Source organism: Xiphias gladius, chromosome 16 (genome assembly GCF_016859285.1).
Source record: "Xiphias gladius isolate SHS-SW01 ecotype Sanya breed wild chromosome 16, ASM1685928v1, whole genome shotgun sequence".
In the NCBI taxonomy this organism is placed as follows: Eukaryota; Metazoa; Chordata; class Actinopteri; order Istiophoriformes; family Xiphiidae; genus Xiphias; species Xiphias gladius.
This window is the reverse complement of record NC_053415.1, coordinates 19,109,977-19,119,279: the sequence shown is the minus strand read 5'-3', so window position 1 is coordinate 19,119,279 and position 9,303 is coordinate 19,109,977. Positions and strand designations below refer to the sequence as shown.

The following is a 9,303-nucleotide window of genomic DNA, read 5'->3' as shown; positions in this document are numbered from 1 at the left end:
TCAAGGGGCTTGACAATCTGTACAGCATAGCCTATGATCTCTTTCAGGACAGATGGACTTGCAATAGATGTTGAGTGTACAGAATAGACCAAAACAGCAAATTTACAATATGGAAAATCAAGATGACAGGATGAAAATAAAGTCAACCTTTAAAAAAAAAAAAAAAAAATCAATTATTAATACTTTGATTCAGTGAAAAGGAAGAAAAAGGTCTTTGAAATATCAGAAATGCTCCTTTTCTCAGCCAGCTGTAGGGCGCGTAGGTGTACGTGTTTGATTGACAGCAGCTTGTAGACAGAGCCCCGTACCGGCATTGTGTTGAAGACAGTTTCACTGTCACTTCTACTGCTTGGAGAGAAACTGGACTAATGGGACCACTTCAAAAGCAATGCGCGTTGAAGGAGATTAAACTCCGAAGAACGCAGTAATGCAGTGTCAAGGAGAAGGAGAAGAAAGTGAAGAATGCGAAGTAAACAAACTTTCACTGCAGGTGTCTCTAGAAGTCATGGCCAGACAGCGTGCTGCTAGCAGCCATTTTGAAGTGCGACGACCACACCAGCAACTAACCGGGGCCTAAGTGACATTTCCCAGGTAAGTTCACATGCTGTTCAGTGATCTGCAGCTGACCGGCTAGTTAGCTATAGCCTGCCAACTGGCATTAGCAGTGCGCCCCCCCCCCCCCCCTGAACCTTTGTTCGGTGGCCTGTTCAACAAGCTAAGGTGCGGGAGAAGACGTGTGTTCATGTTAGTCCGGTAGAAGAGAAGGGGCCTTGGGCAGGGAGGCCACTGCGGGTTGTGTTGAAAAGTCCGTGGCTCTTGCTCCGTGTTAACAGGGTTTTGTCTGGATGTTGCCTGTGACTCAACTGTGACCCCACGGCTTTATGCCAAGACTTGATTGGTGAAGTATCAAGGTGTTCCTACAGATGCAATGGGGAACACAATCATGACAGCAAAAACCATGAATGTGTGTGTGGATTTCTCGCTTTTGTCTTTTTTTTTTTTTCCTGAAAGAACCAAATATGTCCACTGTATCAGACAAAACAATGCCATTTAATTTCAGTTGGACTTTAAAAATATTTAGTGCAACTGTAAATGTTTGTAACATATTGGCTCAGTGTACTTCTCCGCCATATAAACCTATATAGCTACTCATAACATAATGTACAAGGGTTGGAGTCACTTCACTATTATTTTCAAGATCACTCAGACGTCAGATTGCACCAATCAGCCATATATATATATATATATATATATATATATATATATATATATATATATATATATGAGAGAGATAGAGATAGATATATATATAGAGAGAGAAACATACTGTGTGTATATATATATGTATGTGTGTGTATATCTATATCTATCTATCTATCTATCTATATATATATATCTATATATATATAGATATATCTATATATATCTATATATAGATATATATATCTATATATATATATATATATATATATTATATATATATATATATATATATATATATATATCTATATACCTAGCAGCAAATTTTAATAGGTTAATCCGGTCATAGAGTAGGTGCTGACAGCAACCCATCCTTCATAAACTGTCCAATCTCTGAATTGCTTAAAGTCATGTTATGGATTTTTGCAGGATTATAAAACAACCACTACTAGGTCTACAGTAAAGTAGCTCCAAATGTTGCTTTTCCTGAAAGATGTGTTTCTCCCATTTTCGTCTTATAACTTGCATAGTGTCAGAGTTCAGTCTAAAAGCCGTCATATTCCGTCTTGTTTTCAGAATCTAGACCATTTTTATAAAGACCACAAACAATTTTTGCCAGGATCCTTTGACAACTGGCGAACTGCCTTCAACATTCAACTGGCATGATTTCCATGTTGCTCATAAGTCGCCTCTGTTTTGCTTCATGCCACAACTGCACAACTTAATGCCACCAACTACAGCCTGGATTTTGACCGCAGTATCCTGCCCTGCCTTTGCTCTTTTCTGAACTGCTGCTCCGAAACAATTTGAAAAGGGGGAAACAAAACAGAAAACTGTTTGAATGTGTCCTGCCCCGAATCATTTAATTTGCACGGGCATTTTACAGGAATGAAACTTTGAATTCAGACTTTATTTCAAGCTCTTCTCTCACTAGGCTGGGACATCAGCAGTATGGGGGCCTAACTGTATTGGGGGTTCGTTTTTAAGCATATTCCCTCTTTCCCCCTTCTCTCTCTTGTCTCTCTATTCCTTTGTCACCCCCCCCCCCAACATTTTTCTCCCTCTTCCAACAAGGGAAGACCCTTTTTTCGCTCGCCTCGTTCCGTTCAGAGCTGAAGCTTTGAGTTGAGTTATAGTTGCCTGCTGGACCCCCCCCGTTTCTCCATTTCAGTGTCTAATCGGCGAAAACGACCGAGTGCAGGTGCATCCGCGGCGTGTGTTAGAGCCAGCGGGGGACGGTGTGTGGTGCACTAGGACCGGGGAGAGATCCTTCTCGTCGTGTGCATTGCAACTACAGAGCGGAGCTGTGGAGGAAACCCCCCATCGGATCTGGCCATTATATCCATACATTTATTTTTCCCATCTCCACCGCGACGCGGCTGAGTGCAGTGGATCGCACCAACCAGTGCGTCTGGGATGGTCAAGCCCCCAGGACAGGATAAGTAATTAAGACCGATTTGCACAAAACTCAGCTGTCAGATTTTTTTTTTTTTTAATTATTTTTTTGGGGGGGGTGGTGGGTAATGATTTCGCAGCTTCACCCCCATTCGTTTTGATATTTATATATATATATTTTTTATTGGTTGTAGTGGCATTTTTTCTTTTTTTTTCATTTCTACCCATCATCCTTTTTATTTCAGCCGCGCAAAGTCACATCTGCGTAGGAGAGCGCTTGGCGCACTTCTTCCCCAAAAGACAGAGACAAGATCTCCATTATTCTGTTTGGATTTAAACCGGACGATTGGCCGAATGGGTGACCTCGCTGAAACACAGACAATCACCGGCTTGCACCCATTTTATGGAAACGTGTTTTCCCCATTGACCTGGAGTTGTGATGTCCAAAGCCTTCCCCATTGACTGACAAACGGCACTGTACCATTTTTGGAATTGAGTTGAAGGTAGGCCAGTTTTCCTCTTGGATTGCCAAACCTGACATGGTTTTTTTTTTTTGTAATCATTTGATAAAGTTAGCAGACCTGGTCGTAGCTGGCTCTTCGGTTCTTGCGGCAGTGAATTGATCGCCCGAGACTCTGGGATTCTGTCGGACAGTTGCAGCAGTTATTCTACGGAGAAGACGGTGTGTAAGGATATAATACTCATCAGATTACAAGGCTCCGGGCCAGTTAAATGCTTTAGGGGAGGAGAAGTTCAGCACCTGCCACTCTTACAGCAATAAGATTAGGATCATTATGGATCGTTATAGGCTTCAAACGGTCAGAAGGCAATAGTTCACTAATAAGACTATGTTGTAATGTGAGGCGGCGTGAGAGGGAATCTCTATGTCTGTCTTTCTAGGACCGGGTGTCCCTATTTTCGATATTTGTTTTGCTCGCGAGCTCCATCGTGGAGATGCCGGAGGAGCCCTCTGCAGTGCGGTCTCACACACCGGCCCGCCGGGGCTCACCGGGGCTCACCAAGGAGAGGATTTAGATAAAGGTGTAAACGAGGCGGCAGCTTTGCCTGGAGACAGTCTACCAGTAAGCCTTATTATATGCTCAAACCCCGGCTCCATACGGTGGATAGAAGCTGTTTGGCGATATTTACGCGACGGTTCAACAGTAAAACAGATCCAAGTTTTTTTTTTAATGGTTACGCCACAAAATTAACTTGTGCTCACTCGCTCACTCCGCGCGCGCGCGCGTATGTGTGTATGTGTGTGTCACGTGCACGCACACACTCAAAGTGATTGAGTTTGACACGATTGCGTGTGAGAGAGTGCGTCATTGTAGTTACAGAGTCTAAATAGGAGACGCAGACTACATAAGATGCCAGAACTGGCGCGCACGCTGTCGTGTTTTTTTTTACGGCCCCTACAGAGCTTATCCGTGTTATGACGGTCATTAACTGTAGGCTAGTAGAGTGACTGCTCCATGCTTAATTCTTCAGTGCATTCTACCAGGCTTGGGTCTGCAGCCCTTCCGTCCCACCGTACGAGTTTCCCATGGGGACAAACAGCGCGGTCCCTTGGGTGGAACCGCGCGAATAGGGACGCCTGACGCCAGGATCTGAGTGATGATTGATGCTGATCCTATTCCTGGACGTGAGCCTGGATCAGAAATGCCGGAGCACTTCTGAACACTTAGTGGAAACCTTCCGGAGCTGTCAGCCGTATTTTTTTGTTTGTTGTTGTTGTGTTTTTTTTTTTTTAGTTGTGTTAGGTCGACCCAGCTAAAAGTGGGTTTGAAGAGAGATTGTTGGTGGTCTATCGGTCAGTGGCTGTTGGGCTTGATCTTGAGCATGTGCTGTGTGTGAGCGCATGCTTGTGTCAAGGTAGGCGCTCTCTCTCTCTCTCTCACACACACACACACACACACACACACACACACACACACACACACACACACTCCCTCTCTCTCGTTTTCTCTCTCGCCCTCTTTCTCTCTCACACACAAACAATAGAGGCTGTTTAGGCTGCTTAAAAACTCAATTAAACTCAACCAATGCTGTCTCGCTGGTTGCTCGCTGGACTGCAATTTGAGGAGACAACCACGCCTGGGCCTGTATACTGTTAATCGGAGCAGGCAGCGTTTTTTTAGTTTGTCAGGTGACCTATATCTGTTTGTGCTGTCAGAGACGACGTGCCAGAGGCCGTTTGGAGGTGAGCCACATCTTCAGTTCACGTTGTTAGCCAGTAGAAAGTCGTGAAAGAAAATCACTCCGTGTCAGTCTGGATTTTTCGGTTAAATTTTAGGAGCATCGAGCCTTGCATTAATGAATTCGTAAAGTCACTTCTGTCTGATGCTGCAACGTGCAGCAGATAAAAGTGGCAGGCCGTCGCTGCTGCCAGCAGCAACTCGTCATAGGGAAGATGACAGGAACTGTCTCTGGTGCTGAAACAGACAGCTCCTTTGTTCAACTCCGAGCTGAAATGTTCAGTGGCTGCAGCAACTCTGTCTGATTTACATTTTATGTTAGAGCTGCGGAGCCACATGTGTGTGTGTGTCATTCAGAGCATGTCACAAGTAAACATGGGATTCGGGTGCATTCCTGAGAAAGCACTGGGTCTTTGTAATGAGAATTATTTAAAATAAATTTCGAGTGGACTTTGACTGTGTTGTCTTGTAATGACAAGGTAATGTAATAATAACTTGTATTGATTGTCTGATAATGGCATTCATTCTGCCACCAGGTACATTCTGCTTTTATAGTATGCTTCTAACATATTACATGTTATCCATCTTAATTGACACATCAAGTCTCGATTTTGCAGTTCTTTTTTTCGTTTTGACCTTGCACGACAGTGTATACGGTACTTTAAATGGCGTTATCATGTGTTGAGTGGTGTTAAAATCCATTAGCTGATCATCATAAAGTGGTGCTTGGCTTGACCGTGTCAAAATTTGATTTTGTGAAAATGGAACATATTATTAAAAAGGCACTATTACAAACAGAACTGTAATATCTTGAGGATCAGTTATGTTTGCCCATGCCGCTCAATAATATAATATTTATCTGAAAGAAACAATTTCTTCTCAGACTTTCATCTTGATAAATAATGCAAATAATGAAATCATAGAATACATTACATTTTCTGTTCTTGTTGCCTGTGTGTGTGTGTGAAGTGTGCAAAACACGCTAAGACATACAAAAAGCCTTTGAGGCAGTTGTTAGTTTTGTCAGTATGTCAGACGTTGAATTCAGGGATTCTCTCTCTCCCTTTATATCATGCGACATATCATACACACTGTAGCATTTTATAAATGTGCCGTTGACACAAATTGGATTCGCGGCTGAATATGCTCACTAAAAGTATTTCTCTTTTCTCTTTTCTGTTTGGATTCTAAAAGGTAAAACACTCCTTGAGCATTTTATAATGCACCATGTGGACGCCGTGCCTGTTTTAAACATAGCTGGAGAAACAATATGCAGCCCGAGTGAAACTCGAATTAACCTCGTCATCTACTTCGTGCCTAATAATTGACTGCATTGCTTTTCTCTGTTTACTGTTGCCCAGTATCTGTGTATATGCATGAATGTTAATAAAATATCTTTATATGATATCACTGCACATGTAACCTGTACCAGGTTCACTAAGCTTCTCAGTGTACTGTGGGACCACAGCATGACAATTTGTTTGCGTGTTAGTGGTCATCTAGTAAGAATGAAGATTGGGTAGAGTCTTCCTGGTCCTTCCCTGGACTGGTCCTGTGTTAGTGATGAATGATGTGTGTGTTTTCCCCTAACGCTGATTGAATTAGGCCACCCGGCAGACCCATTGCTTTCCCAAGGAGCACTCGAAGGCGATCCTGCGGTGAAGTGTATCAATAAGCGGCTGGATGGAGTGTAAGTGGTAGTGTTGCCGCGGGAAGACAGCCGGTGATGAGGAGGGGGAACACGCTTAGGGAGAGTCCCGCTGATCACACAGCAGATTGGGAGCCCTTGGTGCTAGCGTCTGTCGGTCCCTGCAGCGGGGGGAGAGAGGGGTGGAGTCACACAAAGCTGACCCAGAACCACTCACGGGGCCACTTCTTGAATCCAGCTCGGTTTAGCTCTTTTCTTTGTTTTATCAGGAGCTTTTCATATCATCCTGGGTCTATTTACTGCAAGCCCTTGCTGTTCAGTTATTTGGAGATTTCAGTAGAAACGCGATCAGGTGACGGATGTAGTTGTTTCAGAACAAAGCATCTAGCGAGCTTACTGTTTTGATGGCTTTGTTGCTGGTTGCTTTGACATGGACCCCCATGAGGCCACTGGCAGCTGAGCTCCCACTGTGGCAGATTGATATTTGTAATTTAAGGGAAGCTGTCACACAGCATCCTCCAGATGGAGAGTGGCACGCAGTCGATTAAACACGGTTTGTTTAGAAATAATCATTTTGATGTGGGAGTTGGAGGATTCATTTGAGGCATATTGGCTCAAAGGTTCAGAATGTTCAATTACGCGCAGACGCATACAATCACAATAATAATAACATGCACATGTAGAATACAGAGTGGTGTCGGGGAATAGAAGCGTTTAGCCTGTCTTGTCATTTGATGAAGTCCCTCAGATCACAGCAGAAAGGACAGGTCAGTGATCTGTGATTTGGTTGAGAGCAAATTCATTAATTCGCCCACTGGTATACGTACACGTGTACACACACACACACACACACACACACACACACACACACACACACACACACACACACACACACACACACACACACACACACACACACACACACACACACACACACACACTGTTTTGATGGCTGAACCACTGGAATTGATATTTGGAGGAGGGTAATTTTTTAAAAGACCATCTCCCACTTGTCACATTGATTGACAATAAAGGAACATTAAACAGCACAGAGAGAATGCTACTTGATTAACTGCCCTTCAAAAGAACTAAACATATGCAATAAATCAGGTTTCCATCTCACAAATTAGGATGATAGCATTTAGATGCAGGCTTGAGGACCTTAAAGCTTGAACTCTTGCATTTGTGCTTATACAGTGGATCTAAATGATAGTTAAGCTCTCTGATGGTGCAGTGGTTAAGGGCAGGGGTCCCCAACATTTTTTGCGCTGTGGTCCATTATATTAACACTGTTTTTGCAGATTGGCTGGGGGGGGGGGGGTTGCACTCGTTAGGCTTTTTATTTCCCCCTACATCCTTTTGTAAAATGTTTGCTTACTCATGTTAGCTATATAATTAGAATAGTATTATCTCCAAAGCACACACAGAGCAGTTATCTATTGGGTGATGATAGAATAATGACCTCAAGTACAGATGGCTAATTTCAGTTTAAAATTTGTATCGTGTTGTTGTAAGCATGCAGCACAGACAGACCAAGTTAAATTTCCCAAATAGTCCATAAAGTTATATAGTTATTATTTTGTTTTTTTTTGTTTTTTCCCTCGAGCGAATCATACTGTCTCCTTGCAGCCGTAGTAAATGTTCTGTGGACCAGTAAAGGTCTGCAGCTCAGTGGTTGGGAACCATTGGAGTAGGGTACAGTGATGATCTGCAAGATCCAGCTCAACATGAGTGAGTTATTTTAACGTACTTTATTTCATATTAGATTTGACCCAGTCATAATGTAGAGAAATTATTAATTGAAAGGATTTCTTTCAGAATGAGGACTTTTTGACTTTTGATTTACTACATTTTCAGACTAGCTACAGCTGTAATTTTAATTTAATTTCTGTACAGTCAAACTTCATATTTAAAATGAGACATGATGTAAGGTCAAATCTCCTCACTTATATACATATGAATGAGCTGAGATTTTTATACATTGACTTTAATTTGTTAATGTGCTAATATTTTTTTATTAATGTGCACTGTGCCCTATAAATAATCAAATAAAAAAAATAAGTGATAGCTTGCTAATTAACCTAAAATATCAGCTATATAAGCTGTTTTTATCACAGTGGAGGACAATTGGATAGCTACACAAAATAACTTGAACAGTAAAATCTGAGGACAAAATGACGTCTAGATTTAGACAGTGAGGACAGTAGGCCACAGGATACCTCACAATGGATGCTTGAACTCACCTCCGCTGATATCTCCTCACTGATAACCTCTCTGACACTATTTCTCTCTCAGAACACAGCAGAAATCCTGCACTGATACTATTCGTAGTCTTTCTTTCATGCTTTAACTTCTCTCTCTCTTCCCGATGGTTTACCTGGAGCACTTTCTCAGAAAACTTCACTTCTCTCTTAAGCTATACCTTGATCGCTGTTGATGTGGTAAACAAAGTCAGGAATGTCGAAGTCAATTCCATGAGCCCTGCATTTTAATACAGTCACTTGAAAAAGTAACCTGTCAGCAGTAACAGCAGTTAGACTAAAGTGGTGTTGAAATTTTAGCTTAAAACTGCTTTACTTGCCAGGCGAAACTCTCCTTTATGTGTAGACATTTATGCAGAGCTTTAATGCAACATAGCCGGTGCATTTAAACCAATGAAGTAAGGAGACGGACATGGAATGGAAAAAGAGAGGAAGCAGATAGAGGTTAAAGAGAGGTGAAAACCGCAGCTTAGAAAGGAGGCAGGCTGGGCAGAGTGTAGTGAGGGAGAGGTGGAGTTGAGGGGATTAGGAAATGTAATAAACTGAAAGATAGTGCTCGAGCTTGTTTTCATTTGCTGTAAAACTAGAGCTTTTATTTGCT

The 9,303-nt window shown here is 42.3% G+C and overlaps 1 protein-coding gene across 4 annotated transcripts in view; it reads left to right on the top strand.

Moving 5' to 3' along the window:
• The first annotated feature begins 268 nt into the window (after positions 1 to 268).
• The window catches only part of il1rapl1a (interleukin 1 receptor accessory protein-like 1a), a 165,483-nt gene continuing 156,448 nt past the window's right edge, over positions 269 to 9,303 (top strand). For 2 of the 4 annotated variants that reach the window (XM_040149369.1, XM_040149366.1), the window contains exons 1-2: positions 2,494 to 2,642; positions 2,841 to 3,098. The gene's annotated coding sequence lies outside the window, so the exon portion shown is untranslated. Of the gene's footprint in view, positions 592 to 2,493; positions 2,643 to 2,840; positions 3,099 to 9,303 lie in introns of those variants that run through there. The other 2 variants (XM_040149367.1, XM_040149368.1) reach the window with 2 other exon arrangements.